Source organism: Acomys minous (genome assembly GCF_964271855.1).
Source record: "Acomys minous genome assembly, chromosome: 11".
Taxonomy (NCBI): domain Eukaryota; kingdom Metazoa; phylum Chordata; class Mammalia; order Rodentia; family Muridae; genus Acomys; species Acomys minous.
In genome coordinates this window covers 90,095,960-90,115,255 of record NC_140492.1, presented here as the reverse complement: position 1 = coordinate 90,115,255, position 19,296 = coordinate 90,095,960, and the positions used below count along the sequence as shown (strand labels likewise).

Here is a 19,296-nt window from a genome sequence, read left to right as displayed (position 1 = left end):
AAGAGGTGTTTCTGTGTGCATGTACTTATTTGTGAGTATGTGTCTCTGTGTGTGCGTGAGAGGGAGGGAGGGAAGGAGTAAGGGATACACACACACACACACACACACACACACACACACACATACGTATACACACACACAGATTATATATATATATATATATATATATATATATATATATAGAGAGAGAGAGAGAGAGAGAGAGAGAGAGAGAGAGAGAGAGCGAGAGAGAGAGAGCGCTGTGTCCCATGCATCATGATCAGAGGCCTCTGTTTGCCCTTCAGCCCTGTTCACATGTCCTTTTTTTTTTTTTGCATGTACTTTTATCTACTGAGCCATCTCCCCAGCTCACAGTGCTTCAGATTTAAAGTTCATGACACATTTCTTTTACTACAGTGTGGAAAGTAAATAATAGAAAATTTATTTACTCTTAAATATTTAAAACATTTTAAGGATTATAGTTAATTTACATGAATGAGCAGTTTTGAAAGATTGAGGTCAAGACTTTTAGACATATTCAACCTGGTTTTCCCAACATAAGAATGGGAAAACAGTTTTAGAAAGAAAACAATAAATTTACTTTTGCCTATTAATAACTAATTTTCTTTCTCAGAGTAAATTTGAAAATTTTCTTATTATATTATTTTACATTAGCTGTAATGCATTTTTATTATATTCAAGTTATTAAACTAATCATTTGAAAATAGGTGAAAATTTAAACTGACAACTGCAATTTAGTATCATGTTCTTTCTGTGATCCAAGCTCAGTGACATGATATTACACACAGTACAACTGCTGCTTTTCCTATTCAGCAGGCATGTGTTTAGTCAGCTAGTGTTATTTGCACTAACACATGCCTGGTTAGTGTGGAGCTCCTGGTGCCTGTGCCGTGGTGCGATGCTGGGGCTCCACAGGTGCAATGCTGGAGCACTTGCCCTGCCTTTAATTGATGGGCGTCATCGAGCTCTGCTGATTCTGTGAAGAAAAACTTCTAATTCCTCATGACACCCATTATTTACAGTTGGCTTGCTATATTTCTGAATTGTAGACTGGCAGTAATCTAGACAATTTCTTGCTTTCTACCCTGACATTGATCACTCTTTATCAAAACCAAGGCCTTGAATACTGTCCTTTCAACTGATTTTTACTACTGATTAAACAACATAAAAGTACCCTGGAATGCACAGGAGTAGTGAGGCCTTAGACAAATTGCCTTCAGCTGTCACATTTCAAATGAAGTGGTTGGCCCCGTGTTTATTTGTTGTTTCTGTGTTGATAAGCTTATTCATGCCTGATTTTTGGTTAGTTCATTGAGGTAAAACTCTTTGTGGTAAGGTCAGCCTGTGGATGCAGCTGAAACCCTGACAAGCATATTCAGCCAAACCTCCTTGGGAATCTTCCATAATGCCATGTGTTTCTGCTAATTGATTTCAGAGTGATGCTATCTTATACATCCATCTGCTGGCAAAAATGTGCTGACAGTTGCACACATGGCAAAATACTCTAAGGTTCATTGCACTTGGATGACCCAGACATTGTAAAGGAGTTTGTAATGCTTTCCTTAATGACACAGAGAACGGACAGTTGCCAAAAAATGACCTCTGAAACTTAGAAGAATGGGAAAGAATGTACAGATTCAATGCAGAAAGCTGTACTGACTTGTGTTGTGTTTCCACATAGTACTGTTCCCATGGCAAAGAGACTTGTGTGAGTCCCAAGTGCAGTGGCATCTAGTCTGCCCCACTGGCATTCACAGTTTGAGGTGTTTCTTGCCATCATTCAAAAGCTTCATGTGCCAAATGGTGTTTTCAGGATCACTGCACAACTTGAACTTTTAGAATAATATACAAGTCATGTTAGGGTTGTGGGAAATTTAAATTTTACTATCCATTAAAAACACTATTAATAGTTTTGTTCTAAGACCCGTTTTTTTTAAATGAAAAATTAACTCATATTTTTCTTGAATATTACAATTTCCAGTGTAAGAAGATGCTTAGGTACATATTTGTTGATGTTAAGGTTTTAGGAAAGAATGCGTTCACAGGTTTTATGAAATCAGCTTTGAATTTATAACTAATTTCATAAATGTGTGTATATTCTGAGTAGAATTTTTTAAAAAGATACTTTTACTTAATCTTTTTATTTATTTATTTATTTATTTATTTATTAATTAATTATTTTCACTTAATCTTAATATGTTCTAGAATAAATATTATATGATCAGCTAGAGTCTAATACCATTTATATGTGAATCTGGCCACTAAGAACTCTGTAGATGACAGCAAGCTGATGTGTACTTTGGCGTCAGCATTGGAGTTGATCGTGCCTTTATCGTAATAAAACCAGTCTTTGCCAGATTATTCCTTCAACTTTTCACAATTCATGCTGACTTTGTGGTAGGCACTTGGTCACTTGACACTATTCTCATAATATCCTTTTCTTAGTTTGCTTTGAGTATAGATTTTTTTTGTAATAAATAAATACTAGTTGGGCATGGTGGCACATGCCTGTAATCCCAGCACACAGGGAGGCAGAGGCAGGCAGATATATATGATTTCAAGGCCAGCATGGTCCACAGAGTGAGTGTGGGACAGCTAAGGCTACACAGAGAAACCCTGTCTTGAAAAACGAAACCAAAAACAAAAAACAAAAGAACAGGAAAAAGACAAAATGCATTACAAGAATAGTCTTGTCTCATACAATACATCCTGAATGCAGTTTCCCTTTCCTCGACCGCCCCCCTCAGCTTTGCTCCTCCCACCTCCCCATTCCTCCCAGATTCATTCCTCTTTCTGTTTTCCTTCAGAATAGAGCTAGCCACTCAGTGATATCAACTGAACATGGCGCAACAGGTGACAATAAGACTAGGCATAAACTCTCATATCAAGGATGGACATGGCAACCCAGTAGGAGGACAAAGGTGCCAACTGCAGGCAAATGAAAGTCAGAGACACCCTTACTCCCACTGTAAGGACGTCCTCAAGAACACCAGGTTACAGTAACATGTATGCAAAGGACCTAGCAGAGACCCATGTAGTCTCTGTGATGAGCTCCTGTGAACACTGCTTAGTTCATTGTGTGGGTTGTGTTCTTCTGCTCTCCTAGACCCCTCTGCCAACTTAATCCTTCCGCCCTTTCTTATGTGGGGTTTCTCATTCTCCACTTAATGTTCGGCTATGGGTCTCTGATGACAACTGCACAAGGCACTGGTCTCTGAGTATAGCAGAATTTCATTAAGTGGTCTGACCATCCTCTGGTTCCTGGCCATCAACTGGTTGGCCACTCTCACTATTTCTGCACTACCATTACTTCAACACATTTTGTAGATAGAGCAAACTGTAGGTATAAAGTATTCTGGCTGGGTTGGTGTCCCAGACCCAGCACTGGAAGCCTTGCTCGGTTCCAGAGGAGAGCTGATTCAGACACGGTATCCTTTACTACTAGGAGTCCTTGCTAGGGTTATCCTCAGATTCCAGGGAGTTTCCACTGCAGTAGATTTCTGTATTGCTGTACCCTAATTCCAGTCATCTCTCCTGTACTCTCTTCCTCCCTCCCCACCCCCTTGCCAAATTCTTCCTGTTCCCATCCACACATGCCCCTAGTCTGCTCACAGAATTTATTTGATTTCCACTTTCCAGGGAGATCCATATGTCTCGCCGCCTTGGGCCTTCCTTGTTACTTAGCATTTGCGAGTCTGGATTATAGAATGATTATCCTTTACTTAACACCTAATGCCTACTTAAAAGTGAGTGCATACCATGCTCATCTTTCTGGGTGTGGTTTACCTCAGGATGATATTTTCTAGTTTCACCCATTTGCCTGCAAATTCCATGATGCCATTTATAATAGCTGAGTAATAGTCCATTGTATACCACAGTTTCTTTATCCATTCTTCAGTTGAGAGACATCTAGGTTGTTTCCAGTTTCTAGCTATTAAGAACAAACCTCTATGAACATAATTGAGTAAGTGTCCTTGTGGTAGGATGGGACATCCTACGAGCATATGCCCAAGAGTGGTATAAGTGGGTCTTGCTTGCAAATTCAGGTGGATCCATTCCCATTTTTTTTTTTTGAGGAACCACCGTATTGATTTTAATAATAGCTCTCTGAGCTTGTACTCGCAACCAGCAATGGAGGAGTGTTCCTCTTACAGCACATCCTCTCGAGCATGGGCTGCCACTGTGTTTTTGATCTTAGTCATGCTGACTTGTAAGATGGAATCTCAAAGTAGTTTTGGCTTACGTTTCCCTGGTGTCTAAGGGTGTTGAACATTTCTCTAAATGTTTCGAGGCCAGTTGAGATTCCTTTCTTGAGAATCTCTGTTTAGATCTGTACCTGGTTATTTAATTGGATTACTGGTTTTTTGATGTCTACTTTCTTTAGTTCATTATGCCCTCTGTCAAATACAGAGTTATGAAAATCATTTTCCATTCTGTAGGCTGACATTTTAAACTATTGACAGTGTCCTTTGCCTTACAGAAGCTTTTCAGTTTCATGAGGATCCCTTATTAATTGTCTATCTTAGTAACTTTGCTATTGATGTTCTATTCAGGAAGTTATCTCCTGTAAGAATAAGTTCGGTACTCACTTTCTCTCATATGTTCAGTGTATACGGTTTTATCTTGAGGTCTTGTGTTCATGGTGATAGATATGCATCTACTTGCATTTTCTACATGCTGACATCCACTTATACCAGTACCATTTGTTAAAAATGATTTCTTTTTTCCACTGTGTGTTTCTGGTTTCATTATCAAAAATCAGATGTCCATAGTTGTATCGGTTTATATCTGGAATTTTGATTTGATTCCATTGATCCGTATGTCTGTGTTTAATGTCAATACTATGTTATTTTTATCTTATCAACTTTTTTTTTTTATAACTATAGCTCTGTAGTACAGCTTGAAAACAGGATGGTAATACATCTGGAAGTTCTATTTTTTTTTTCCCATGTGAAGTTCATAATTTTACTATGTTAATCCTACCAGTCCATGAACATGCAAGATTTTTTCACCTTCTGAGATCTACGTCAATTTGTTTCTTCAAAGACTTCAAGTTTTTGTCATGCATATCATTCACTTGGCTTGGTAAATTTACCCTATAATATTTTATATTACTTGTGGCTATGGTGAAGGGTGTTGTCTCCCTGATTTCTTTCTCAGCCCATTTGTCATTTGTATATAGTAGGATTACTGCTTTTTATTTATTTATTTATTTATTTATTTATTTATTTATTAAAGTATCTAGCCACTTCTCTGAAGGTGTTTATCAGTTGTAGGAGTTCCCTGGTGGAACTTTTCATGTCACTTTTGTATATATCTTATCATCTGCAAATAATGATACTTTGACTTCTTCCTTTACAATTTGTATCTAACTTGATGTCCTTCAGCTGTGGGGTGGTGCACACCTTTAATCCCATCACATGGGAAGCAGAGGCAGGCAGTTCGAGGCTAACCTGGTCTACAAAGTGAGTCTAGGACAGTCAAGGCTACACAGAGAAACCCTGTCTTGAAAAGAAAGAAAGAAAGAAAGAAAGAAAGAAAGAAAGAAAGAAAGAAAGAAAGAAAGAAAGAAAAAGACCAAATCCAGTTGTCTTATTGCTTTAGCTAGAACTTCAAGTACTATAATGAAACTATGGAGAGAGTGAGCAGCCTTGTCTTGTTCCTGATTTCACTGGAATTGCTTTGAGTTTCTCTCCGTTTAATTTGGTGTTGGCTCTAGACTTGCTACAAATTGCCTTTATTATGTTTAGGTATGTCATTGGTCCTTGTATCCTTGGTCTCTCCAAGATTATTATCATAAAGGGGTTTAGATTTTGTCATAGGCCTTTTCAGCATTTAGTAAGATCATCATGTCGATTTTTCATTTAGTTTGTATATATGTTGTATTATATTTTATTTCATATATTGAGCCATTCATGTACCATGGTGCATTCTTTGGTTTGGTTTGCAAGTATTTTATTGACGATTTTCGCATCTATGTTCATGAAGGAATAGTAATTCTCTTGTTGAATCTTTGTGTGTTTTGGTTATAAAAGTGACTCTGGCCTCATAAAAAGAATTAAGCAACATTACTTCTGTTTTTATTTTGTGTAATAATTTGAGGAGTATTGGATTTAGCTCATCTTAGAAAGTCTGGCAGAATTCTTCACTAAAGCTGTCTAGTTGTGGGCTTGTTTTTGGTTGGGAGACATTTAATGACTACTTCCGTTTCCTTAGGGGATTGTAGGTTCACTTAAGTTACCTGATATTGATTTAACTTTGGTAAGTGGTATCTGTAGAGAAAATGATCCAGTTCATTTAGATTTTCCAATTTTGTGAAATACAAGTTTTTAAAGTATGACCGAATGATTCTTTGGATTTCCTCCATGTCTGTTATGTCCCCCTTTTCATTTCTGATATTGTTAAGTTGCACATTGTCTCTCTACCTTATAGTTAGTTTGGACAAGGGTTTCTCTATCTTTTTAATTTTTCTCAAAGAACCAACTCTTTATTTCATTGATTCATTCTATTGTCCTCTATGTTTCTATTTTACTTTATTTCTTTCACCCCTCACTTTATTTCCTGCTGTCCACTCTTCTTGGGTATGCTTACCTGTTTTTGTTCTAGAGCTTTCAGGTGCATTGTTAATTTCCTTGTGTGAGATCTCTCTGATATTTTTATGAAGGTGTTCAGTGCTATGAACTTTTCTCTTAGCCCTTCTTTTATTGTGTCCCATATGTTTGTGTATATTGTGCATTCATTTTCATTGAATTCAGAAAGTCATTAATTTCTGTCTTTATGGCAGTCTTGATTCAGTAAAGATTTGTTCAATTTATCTGAGTTGGTAGGCTTTCCCTCATTTATGTTGTTATTGAAATCCAGCCTTATCTATGGTAGTCTGATAATATGCAGCGGCTATTTCAATTTTCTTGTATCTGTTGAGACTTGCTCTGCGACTGAGTATGTGATAAATTTTGGAGAAAGTTCCATGAGGTACTGAGAGGCAAGTATGTTCTTTTGTGCATTGGTGAAATGTTCTGTAGATATCTGTTAGGTCTATTTGGTTTTTAATGTCTGCTAGCTCCAGTGTTTATGCTTAGTTTTTGTTTGGATGACTTGTCTGATGGTGAGGTGGGGTATTGAAGTTTCTCACTGTCAATCTGTGGAAATCATTGTGTCTTTTAAGATTTAGTAATGTTTCTTTTATAAACATGGGTACCCTTGCATTTGGAATATATTGATAATTGAAATGTTGTTTTGGTTAGTTTTACCTTTGATGAGTATGATGTTTCCTTCCCTGTCTCTTTTGATTAATTTTTTTTTATCTTGTTAGGTATTAAAGTGGCTTCACCAGCTTGCTTCTTAGTTCTACTTGCTTAGAAAATCTTTTTCCAACACATTTTGCTGAGGTAATGTTGATCTTTGATACTGAGGTGTGTTTCTCGTATGTAGCAGAAGTATGTATCCTGTTCTCTCTTTCCTTCTCTTAGCCTATGTCTTTTTATTGCGGAATTGAATACATTGATATTGAGACACATGACAAGTGGTTGTTAATTCTTATTTTGTTGTTGTTGGTGGTATTGGTGGTTTTGGTTTTTATGGGTGTTGATATTGGTGGTGTTTGTGGTGTGCGTATGTATGTGTGTGTGTGTTTGTGTATGCATGTGTGTGTATATTCCTTCTTTGGGGTTTGCTAATGAGATTTTGAAGTTATTTATTGCCTGTGTTTTGTGGGTGGGGTTAATCTCCTTGGTTTGGAGTGTTTTCTTATAGCACCTTTTATAGGGATGTATTTGTAGATAGATATTGTTTAAATTTCACTCCGTCATGGAATATCTTGTTTTTTCCATCTATGGAGATATTAAGTTTTCCTTGGTATAGTAATTTGGGCAAGCATCTGCAGAACATCTGTCTAGGCCTTTCTGGCTTTTAGAGTCTCTGTTGAGAAGTAGAGGGCAATTGTATAGGTCTTCCTTTATATAGTTCTTTTCCCTTACAGCCGCTAATATTCTTTCATTGCTGTGTATGATTAGTGTTTTAGTTATTATGTGGAGAGGGGGACTACCTATTTTGGTCCAATGTATTTGGTCTTCTGTATGCTTCTTGTAACTTTATAGGCATCTTCTTTAAGTTAGGAAAATTTTGTTGTATGATTTTGGTGAAATTAATTTCTAGGCCTTTGAGCTGTGATTTTTGTCCTTTTTAAATTTCTTTTGTTCTTAGATTTGGTCTTTTCTTATAGTCCCAAATTTCCTGGATGTTTTGTATCAGTAAGTTTTCAAATTTAACATTTACTTTTATCCATGTATCAATGTATTTTTATCATATCTTCAACACTGGAGATTCTCTCTTCCATCTTTTGTATTTTGTTGATGAAGTACTATGGTTCCTGTTCACTTACCTAGATTTTTTATTTATAGAATTTTCTCACTTTGTGGTTTTTAAAAATTGCTTCTATTTCCATTTTCAGGTCTTGAACAATTTCATTCTTTCCTCTAACTTTTTTTCTCATCTTTTTTTTTGTTTGTTTTGTTTTTTGTTTTTGTCTTTTTTTAAGGGATTAAGTCAATTCCTCTTTAAGGATTTCTATAATCTTCATAAAGTTGGTTAAGATCCTTTTTGTTTGCCTCAGCTATTTTGCAATATTCAGGGCTTGCTTTATTTGGGTGGCTGGACTCTTGTCGTGACATACATCCCTGGCTATTGTTGATTGTCCTCTTACTGGAGTCTAGGCATTTGGATTAGGGGTGATTAAGGTCTAGGTGCTGATTTCTGAGTGTGTCTCTGTTGGATGGGTATCCTGTTCCACTCCCACCCCAGGTTCTGTTTCCTCTCTTGTCTTCTGTTCTGTATAGCCTGTGGTTTAGCAGGTTTGACTTGGAGGTGGACTTTTGGCAGCAGGGCGTCTAGTAGGGGGTCTCCCTCTGAGCTGGTGCCTGGGAGAAGGTGATAAGGAGGGGAGGGGCATTGGAGGTGGTATTGAAGGCAAGAGGAGAATGGAGGAGGTCCAGATAGGCCCCTGGTCCAGCAGCAAATTTCAGCCTGGGTTTGTCTATCTGTCCTATATTTGATCAAACCTTGAGTTGGGGCTTGGGGAGTGTAGACTGTGGAGGAGGCATGGGAGAAAATTGGGTCTCTGGGAACCAAGAGAGTGGGAGAGTTTCCTAGGTGGGCAGCTTTCCTGCTGTTAAGGCTGCTGTGGCCTAAGTTTGGTGCAACATGATTCAGTAGCCAATGTTGGTTCAAACTTTGGGAGTCTGACCCAGAGTTCTTTGTCTTAATGCAAATTTAAACACACTACAATTGGTGAAAGCTATTCTTGTGAATGAGTAACTCATTCCTGTGTGCACAACAAAGCTTACCTAAATCACTTTGAGGAACAAAGTACACTACAAGTCATATGTGACTACATGAAACTCTCTGTAAAGTACCAGTGACACCTTCCATAGGGATAGCTTCTGTAGATTGTTTGAGAAAAACAGTTTTACAAGGAGGGTCTGGAGGAGGGTCAGGGACTGGAAAATCTTTAGCTACACAGATCGTAAAAAGTCACCAGGCTAGAAAACACATCTGTTGCTGCCCTGTGGGTGGAGAACTGTTTTTTTTTTTCCCCTTGAAGGAACAACACAGTGTGCTTAATATTTCATGTCCTCCTAGTATATGTCTGTGAGCACAGCGACCCTCATGCTCCCTACATCTCTCTTCCTCGTTTTTTTTTAAGAGAAAATTTGGCTGTAATATAGGCCAAGGTTGAATTCATTGCCGGCATGGCTAGCCCAACTGCATGGCAAACATATCAGAATTGTAAGTGAATATCTAGGAGAGGACCAAGGAAAAAGGGAAGCCATTTTAAGCATGAGGCCACTCAAGGTCACTTGAGAAATTTTTTTTATCTCTTTATGCAGGTCGTCAAATTGACTATTGATAGCATGAGAGAAATATGATACATGAAAACATTACATGCCAGGAAACTATGACAACCATGATAATGCTTAGCTAGGAATAATTTATAGTATATCAAAATTTAAAATATAATTTCTGTTATTGGAGCTTTCTAAAGCATACTGAATTATGCTAAGATCTGTACTATACTGTTAATATTGATTAGTTAGATTCATCCAAATCATGTTCCATTCGTGTATCTAAATATTATTGTACCATCTGTTCTTCACAAAACTGGTCCTAATGGATAAAAACTATCCTTGGCATGGCAAAACGACATCATACTGTTTCATATTACAGGCGTGGCTTTTATTCCCCCTGCCCTCTCCCCCCAAAATATGGAATCTGCATTGAAAGTATGAGAACTAACATGTAATACAGTCAGTGAATATAACAGTATCATTTTGGGGCCAGTAGTATGATGTCCTTGTGGTCACCAAGATCTTGCAATGTCCCCAAGTCATCAGCTCGTTTTTCCTCTTGGGAAACATCCTCTTGGTGGGCTTGTCATCTCTCAGGTCATCTGCAGGATGTTGTCCTGGTCTGGCGCATTGGAGCAGGAGCCATCTGGGACCGCTTTGATTTTCTGGACCAAAGCCTTGCCCTAATGTTAGAGGAACGTTTGTCCTTTCTCACTGATTAGTTTCTAGATCTTTTCATTGAACACATATCTTGTGTGGCGTCTTCTTTAGGCAAAATACTTTTGGGCAACAGAAGAGCCATTATTCTTTAAAGTGAAAAAAAAATGAAAGTAAGCATGGCTAAATGTAGTATAGTGTGCTGGAACTTAGGTAGGGTTTAGCCTCTTTTTATTTTTACAATTTGCTGTTTAAGTATTTGATGGTGTCATTCCATAATATCTTGTTCTTAGGGATTATAAGGGATTCCAATAATATGATTAATAGTCCTTAAGTTGCAGATTTTCTTAAGGCTGTTGTTAGTATAAGCAGGGCCATTATGACTTCTTTGTTCTAGTCAGGTCCTAGAAAGGAGAAGGTATATAATAAATGATTAATGACATTTAAAGTGGTTTCACCCTTGTGGGTAGAAACAGCAACTATATTGGAAAAAGTATCCACCATTACACGGACATATTTGAAGCACCCAAATTCTGAGAGATGAGTAATATCTGTTTGCCAAATGTCATTAGATTTTAACCCTTGCAGATTAATTTTACCAGCAGAGGGCAGTGGGGTGAAAGAAGAACAAGAAGAATAGGGTCAAATGGTTTGTCACAAGGTCGAGAGAATTGTAACAATTTTGCATTTTGATGAAGAGGTTCTGAGATTTTTTTTTTTTTTTTTTTTGAGCATCCTGCGAAGAAAGTGATAGGTGCTGGGAGGAGGCCAGTGCGTTAGTGGCTGTGAACTGACCTGGCAAGTTAGAATGTGAGTTATGGAAAAGGGTTGAATTCATTGTCATATAGACATCTGAAGGGAGAGAAATAATCGTGAAGTAACATTAGCAGTGCTGTTGGGTTTCAGTCTTACAGCTTCTAAGAGAGTAACAGTTTGATCCCAATTTGCAAAATAACCTAAAGTTAAAGTATTCATTGCTGAGAAACATCCAATACAAACAGATTGATTACAGTGAGCTCAGACTGTTGAGCTGTACAAGGGCTCAATCTTTTTTTGTTGTTGTTTTTGAGGTTTTGGATTTATGTATAAGACATAAGTTTCTTGCACTTTTGAAGAGCCATCTATAAAATCATTAAAGGTGACCACTATAGGAATGTTAGATGTAATTTTAGGTAATACCCACGAGGTATCTAAAAAAAAAAAATCTTGAAAGGAGATCTTTAGAATAATGATGAGTAGGAGAAGAGACCAAAGCCAAAGTATGATAATGAAATGTCATTGAGGAATCATATTAGGAACAGGGACCCCTGGCTGGAGGACCCTATTCTTTTCATAGTAGCATTTATGCCCCTGAGATCGTGTAACAGTTGGAATTCATTCTTTGTGTTCTATGAATTACAAACATAAGAAAATTCCAAGGACTGACTTAAGGTTCTATGTCCTAGTTGCAATTGTTTCTGAATTAGAAGCTGAGCCTGTTTTGATTTTTCCTTACTAAGGGGCCACTGATCAATCCATACTGGGTCATCAAATTCCCATTGTAATTTAAAAAAAAATTATTTTAAAAATAATTTATTTAGATTACATCCCAATTGTTATCCCCTCACTTGTCTCTGCCAGTTCCACCCTCCTTTCCTCTTTCACCATATTCCCCTCCCCTAGACCTGTGACAGAAGGGGACCTCCTCTTCTACCATATCACAGCCTATCAGATCTCATCCGGATAGCCTGCTTCCCCTTCCGCTGAGTGCCACCAGGCCTCCCCACCAAGGGGAAGTGGTCAAGTAGTGGGCACCAGAGTTCATGTCAGAGGTAGTCCCTGCTCTCTCTCCTACCATGGAGAATGAGCTGTCCATTGGCTAGATCTGAATAGGGGTTTAGGTTTACTGCATGCATTGTCGTTGGTTGGTACAGCAGTTTAAATGCCACCCCTCCACCAACCAGGTCCAGATAGCCCATTGTAATTTTAAAGGCTGTTTTGATGGCCTTTAATCAATGACCCCAATTAGGGGGCTGGTTATGCTTTCTTGTATTATAACTATCAGATGATTTGTTAGTAGCAGTGGCAGAATACTACTCACATGTGTTGTAATTTATCTCTTCCCCATAGATTATATGAAAGTCTTGAGACAATATAAGGCTGCACAGTACCAGAAGAAGAATATTTGTCAGCCCATTTAAGATGTTAGTACATTTTAAAGAATTCTGTTAGCCTACTACCCCTTGTAAAGTGGGGATACTCTAGGCATTGGCCAGTGTGAGAGCCAGTGTTCTTGACTAATAACAGACTGATCTCCTTCAAGGTTCTAAAATACCTTGAAAGGAGTATGTTTCAGTGTTAAGGTCACACTGGGTAGAACACAGATTTTGCATTCCTTCCCTTGAAGGAACGACCTTGTGTGCTTAACATTCCAGATTCCTTTCTAGCTCATGTCCGTGAATACAAAGGCCTCTGTGTCTCTTATACTAAGTGCTTGATGAAATGGTAGACATCATGAAATTTCTCTTAGAGAAATTGTTGACTTGAATATTTTAGCAAATCCCGTATTAGTGTAAATATTTCTGTGAGTTTGTTTGCCAAGTTGGACCTTTTATGCCCAATGTCACTTAAATATAGACGTAGACACTTAGCAGTCGCAGAATACTTTTTAAAATTGTGTGTGATTTCTTTACTTTGATCTAGAGCATTCAAGCGTGCTCTTAAGTTAGTAATATGATCTCTCTCTCTCTCTCTCTCTCTCTCTCTCTCTCTTATTTTTTTTTTATTTTTTATGTAGGGACTTACAGCTGTGAACTTGCCTTTAAGAACTGCCTTCGTTGTATCCCATAACTTTGGGTATCTCATGTATTCATTTTCATTCAATTCCAGAGAATCTTTCATTTCTTCCTTAATTTCTATTTTGTCTCATTTGTTATTCAGTAGAGAGTTGTTCAATTTCCATGATTTTGTAAGCTTTATTATGTTGTTTCTGTTGTTGTTTATATCCAGTTTGAGTCTATGGTGTTGAGTTGCGATGCAGGGTATTATTTTAATTTTTTTGTATCTGTTGAGGCTTGTTTAGTGGCTGAGTATGTGATCAGTTTTGAAATGTTCTCTGAGCTGCTGCTGAGAAGCCCTGAGTGTTTGGGTGAAATGACTGGTAATACATGTTATGAATTTTTCTTTCATGTAAGTATGTAGTGTCCTTCTTATCTCTTCTGATTAGTTTTGGTTGGAAGTCTATTTTGTCACACATTAAAATGGCTACATCAGTTTGCTTCTTGAGCACATTTATTTGAAATATCTTTCCATCATTTTATGCTGAGGAGATTATTCCTCTCCTTAATGTTAAGGTATGTTTCTTAGAGAAGAGGATGGAATCTATTTTCCAATGCTGTCTATTGGTCTGTGTTTTGTTGTTTTGTTTGTTTAATTGGGGTATTGATACCATTGAAGTTGAGACCTATCAGTGAGTAGTGTGTGTTTGGTCTCATTATTTTGTTGTCTCCGAGTAAGTTTTTTCCTCTCTGTTTTGATTTGCTGATCTGGGATTATTTATTCCTTGTGGAATTTTTTTTTTTGGTTGGGGGTTGTGCTTAACCTCTTCAGGTTAAAGTTTTCCTTCTAGAGCCTTCAGTTGTGCTAGATTTGTAGATAGATACTGCTTAAGTTTAATTTGTATGATGGAATTTATTTTCCCAACTATTATAATTAATAATTCTGTTGGGTGTCATAGTCTATGATGACATTTGTGGTCTCTTAAGAGTTTGTAGAACGTACATGGTTTATGCCTTTCTAGCTTTTAGAATTTCCATTGAAAATTCAGGTGTTATTCTAAGAGGTCTGCCTTTATAAGTTATTTGATCTTTTTTCTCAACGGCTTTTAATATTCCTACCTTGATTCGTACCTTTAGTGTTTTTATGTACCATGAGTAATTTTTTTTTCAGTCCAATCTATTTGGTGTTCTGTATGCTTCCCTGGCTGGTGGCTAGAAGGTTGGGTTCCTAGGGAGTGCCTTATTATCATTTCTTAACAGTTTCTACAGCTATCAATATGTTTAGGTCAATGCATTTTGAGAGAGCTTGAAATAAGATATTTCCTCTTTATGTAATATTTTGCTTATAGATAATGACCAAGTATAATGAAGTGTGCCATTTTAATTTCTGGTATAAAATAGTTTGGGTTTGGGGAGTGGGAAATTTAGGAAATTCATGTTATATTTTTATTATATTCTATGCTTTAATACTGGTATAACAATTATAATTAACATTAAAGTGAATACATAATTCATTCAACCCAACAAAGATCCAAGTAATACTAATATGTTAAATTATAGTTATTGGTCTTCTTTCCATCTTTTGAAGCAATGATTAAAGTAGATTTTATGTTTTGAAACATTTATTTCCAATTCAAAATAATATTCATATGAAGGGATACTGTTGTTAGAATTGATTTGTAAGTGTACTGTTCCCTGACACTCCACACTGCTCTCTAACAAGACTACCTTGTAGGTATTCTCTATGACACCTTTCTTTTTGGGTTTGAGATTGTGAGAACAGAACACATTGTTTCTCTTTACTATTTAAGTAACAATTTGTTTGGAATGGTGTGCTTTAAGACAGCTGTGACATCAGAATGGACCACCCACAGAGAGGAGTGAGGGATTAGTGAGCTTTGGCTAAACTGCTGCCACCTAAACAAATATTGCCCATTCTGTGATTTAGTGCCTGGCCTAAGTGGCTACTTAGAAGTGAATCTTTTTAAGTGCTTAAGCTACTGAGATAGAATAAGTAAGAATACTGAACTAATTTGGTGAAAATTTGAAGTCTGATAATTAAATTTTTGAATTGTGGGCACATTATAACATTTGCTTTACTTTTGCATCCTATGTTCTTACAATTATTTTATGCAATATTTGAATCTATTTTCATGCAATTTACTCCTTCACAATTCATTTCATTTTCATTTTTTCCTCTCTATCTTTGGCCTTAGTGGAATTTGAGAATATAAAAAAGCAATTATTCTCTTGGATACTATTAAATTGTAAATATTCATAACATCCAAAGTAAAGTAAGTTAACTCATTATTTTCCAAAGAAATTTCTTGGTGTTTAAAGCTTCCAGAACATGAGTTGTAAGGGCGGGATTTGAATACTAATGTATTTATTTGGGTGGTCAAGTGGTATGTTGTTATAATAGCAGAGGTCACTTGGAGTGCAGTGTTTCCCAGGTGATATAATGAAATGTTCAATTAAGAAAAAACTGCCTGCTTACAGATGAAATGATGATTTAATTGTTCATATGCATACATATGTATATACATGTACATTTACTTGCATATCATATAAGTGAATACAAACATGTCTACATGCATGCATGCATAAATATGTACATACACACATTCTTTCATCAGTGGAATATAATTATTGTTACAGCTACCCACTTCAAAATATATTTTAATAAAAAAATATATCCTAAAGTTTTAGGAATTTTTTTCTTTCTCACAATTGTGAGTGCAAAAGATTTCTTTAGCTCCCGAATTCTAGAATTGTTACTCCATAATAAAGATAATTAATTATTCAGAAGAGTCATGTTTGTGTGATGTATAATCTTTTGGACAAGAGGAATTTGTAGTGTTATGCTACTTATAAGATAACAAATTTCAGAACAAGATTTATTTAAAATGTTCATTAAGTTTTGATTAACATTCTTCTGGAAACATAAGTATACTGCATGTTTCAAGTAGTCTCCTTGTGTGTGGCCCTCAAATTAGTGAGTTTAGTGTTACAATTTTATTAGGCTTACTGTCATAGTCTTCCAGTACTTTGTTTGTTTTTACTTAACTCCAGAATGAAGATTCATTGTTGACTGGCTTATACTAGAGCGATTTAAAATCTAAATCAGGAAGCAATTTTTCAAACATTCTTAATTTTTTCCTAACATATCAAAATATGCATCCACAATACTGTAAAAACTATAAGATTAATATGACTAAAATGTAATTACCAGTAATTTCAACATATAGAATATTTTAAAACATTTGTCCAGTTTTTATATGATATTCATTTCCATAACAGAAATTATATTGTTTTAAAATAGTAATTTCCTTTAAAATTACTTTTTTGAGGATACTTTATCTAAGCCTGCTGTTTTTTTCTTAAGTTTTTGTGGCTTTACACATGTAATAAGAAGCAAATCTTAGTGACTTAAAAATATAGGTGAGTCAAATATAATATATAAGATACTTGTAAAACGAATATATATTCATATGTATGTATGTATGTGTGTGTATGTATGTATGTATCTATCTATCTATCTATCTATCTATCTATCTATCTATCTGGAAAAAGGACTTAGCTGTTACATTTTGAAATTAGTAGGTCATCCCCAAAGTAAATATAGCAGTTGTTTTGAAAGGAGGTAGCCACAAATCATCTGTTTACTGATATATATTCATAGATTCTTCAGGGTGTGTACCATACATTTTTTACCTCTTGAATAACAAACATCGTTGAGAATATCTGACATTAATCAAAGCAGTTCTCCTACCAACACAAGTCTGATCCCTGTGGGATTTCCCTCAGTGCTTTGTCTGGACCAGTTCTCAAGTTAAGTGATGGGGCTTAAGTTGCATTCCTAGGGACCCTGCTTCATCCCTTGATAGGCACCGCTTTAAAGTATTTTTTTTTTTTGTTCAGACGTATGCCTTAATCGTTGCTGTGCTCTTTCCTGTTTCGCCTTCGTCATTCTCTTCTCTGCTTCTACAGTTGTAGGTGTCCTACTGTAAAAGTGATCATTTAGTTGCGTGTGAAGAAAAATATTCCATCAGAATTGTTGACATAGTGTGTGTGTCCATCTAAGGAGTTTTATGCTTTGAGAAGACCTGAGGCTACTAAGAACAAATACAGCCTCATGTTATTTTTAAGTTATTGATCCTCGTGTTGTTTATAAGTTACTCGTCTTTTTTATCATAAAATCAGGATTATTTTTGAATTATTTGAAAAGAATGCTCAAAAAAAAAGAATGTTTATTATTTTTCTGCCTTGAGGCCTGGAATATAAGCATGCAGAAGAATGAGCTTACTGGAGAATAAATGCTTCCCTGTAAAAGTTATGTACAGTGCTACTTAATTTTATATATACTGTGAAACAATATTATTACTATATTTAATATAAATTTGCAGTTATGCATTTCTGCAGTTGCTCTCTAAAGTAACAGATACATATTTTGCTACTAACAAATAAAAACAACTCATATAATTGAGTGAATAATTATATAAAAGCCATGTAAGCCTAGTTGCTATATATTTTGGATAGAATTATGTTAATATCTTTCCAATGTCATTAACTTAAGTTGATAATATAAATTTATAAATATAAATATTGACATATACTAAATAATGTTTTGTTGTTGTTGTTGTTGTTTTGAGGCAGGGTTTCTCTACATTAGCCTTGGCTGTCCTGGACTCGCTTTGTAGACCAGGCTGACCTCGAACTCACAGTGATCCGCCTGCCTCTTCCTCCAGAGTACTGGGATTAAAGGCATGTGCCACCACACCCGGCTTTAAATAATTTTTCTAGATATAAATTGAAATTTTATATTCGACAAAGGATCCTCTGCAGGATTTTTACTTACCAACTAAATGATTAAAATAGAAAATTTTATATTGTTAAGACATCTTTTTTCTCTTGTACTTTTAAATGTTTGTTTTGCTTTCACTATTTTTATGAAATAATAATGATATAGTTATGTATGAATAGCCAAGATGCAGTCAACGTAGAGTAGTCCTCCTCTACTGCTGGTGAGGGAAAGAACATCTTACTGGCATAGGTTGGTTGCGTCCTTGTTGTACTAATGTCTTCTTCCTCCAAGGAAAATATGGAAGTTATTTTTAGTTGTGAAGACAGGGAGTGGGGTATGATTTGTATTGAGTAGAACCTCATTAACATTGATAAATGAGCCTGCTGGCACAAGGTTGTAATCACAGGTCCCGGGAGGTAGAGAGAAGAGGATTATAAGGTCAAGGCCCATGTGGACTACAGAGTGTGATTAAGGCGGTGTGTGAGCAACTTAGGGAGAGTCTATCTCAAAATGCAAAGTAAAAAGAAGGCTGAGGTATATAGTTCAGAATTAAAGGACTTGTCTACTGTGGAGGAGGTTCTATGTTCAGATAAGAACTTACGGCTAAAATATATGATGATAACCCCAATCTTATGGTATGGTGACTTCATCTCTTACAAAGTTCTGTTTACAGTCGTAGGAGATTCTCTGATAGGCTGAAAGGATGTATTTTCTTCCTACTACTTATAAAGTTTGAGTCTTACTACTAGATTGTATCTCCAACATGAACTCTGAATGGATTCAAATCTATAATTTTAATATTAATAAAAATCCATAGAATTTTATTAGAAAGTTAAAGTACTTACCAATTTTATTATCACTTAAATATTTATTCATTTAAAAATATATCATGTGCTAAAAAATTAAAAATATAAAGACTATGAATATTGCCCTGGATTTTCCTTAAGTATTTAAAACTGTTCTAAATTGGAAATTAAATTTATCAAAATGCTTTTCTGAGAGACTTATATATTCATAACATTTAATAATGAAGTATATCATTAAATTGTGTCAAACAAATTCAGTTATTTGAAGCACAAAACAAAAATGTCAAGAAGCCTGTGTTGTACAACTCTAAATAATTAGCTTTCAAATTCAGAATCACACAGTGGTCATATTGAGCAATGCTTTATGTATTCATAATTAAATACAATTAAATATATATACAAATATATATATATATTCCAAATAACATTTT

The 19,296-nt window shown here is 35.8% G+C and overlaps 1 protein-coding gene across 3 annotated transcripts in view; it reads left to right on the top strand.

Moving 5' to 3' along the window:
* XRCC4 (X-ray repair cross complementing 4) overlaps positions 1 to 19,296 on the top strand; it is a 192,905-nt gene that overhangs the window by 22,096 nt on the left and 151,513 nt on the right. The gene's annotated exons all lie outside the window — the stretch shown is intronic.